Here is an 825-nt window from a genome sequence, read left to right on the forward strand (position 1 = left end):
TTGGTTGTTAGTTTGTTATGTTTCTTGTTTCCTGATATAAGCCTGTCGTAATATAAACTTTCCTCTTATTACCGCTTTTGATGTATCTCAGAATTCTTAATATGTTGTAGTCTCATTCTCATTTGTTTCTATGTATCTTTTGATTTCTCCTTTTATTTCGTCTTTGACCCCTTCATTCTTAAGCAGTATCTTGTATAACCTCTACTTCTCTGTGGGTTTCCCTACTTTCTTTTTGCAGTTGATCTCCATTCACAAAGCGTTGTGCTTGATATGATTTCAGACTTCTTGAATTTGTTGGTCTAGTTTCATGTCCAAATATATGGTCTATCCTTGAGAAGGTTTCATGTGCACTAGAGAACAATTTATAATCTGATGTCTGGGAATGAAAGGCTCTGTAAATGTCAATGATGTTCAATTGGGTTAATTGGTCATTTAAGGCTGATATTTCCTTATTGATTTTTTGTTTAGATGATCTATCCATAGCTGACATTAGGGTATTTAGGTCTCCTATTCTAATTGTGTTTTTGATTTTTGTCAGTTTCTTCCTTTAGTTCTGTTAGTAGTTGCTTTATGAATTTGATGCTCTTCTGTTTTCATTTTTATGCTATCCCGAATAATTCAATGGTGAATATTTTTGTTCATGTCTTTTGGTGAATCTATTCATTCATTTGTCTTGGGTATAATTCTAGAATTCTAGAATTTTTTGGAGGGGAGTCATAGTACCCACACACACACACACACACACACACACACACACACACACACACACACACATATAATTAACACCTATGAAATGCTTGTGTGTGTGTTTTGTGGGGACGGGAA

The sequence above is a fragment of the Pteropus vampyrus genome, unplaced genomic scaffold (assembly GCF_000151845.1).
Source record: "Pteropus vampyrus isolate Shadow unplaced genomic scaffold, Pvam_2.0 Scaffold591, whole genome shotgun sequence".
Classification (NCBI taxonomy): Eukaryota; Metazoa; Chordata; class Mammalia; order Chiroptera; family Pteropodidae; genus Pteropus; species Pteropus vampyrus.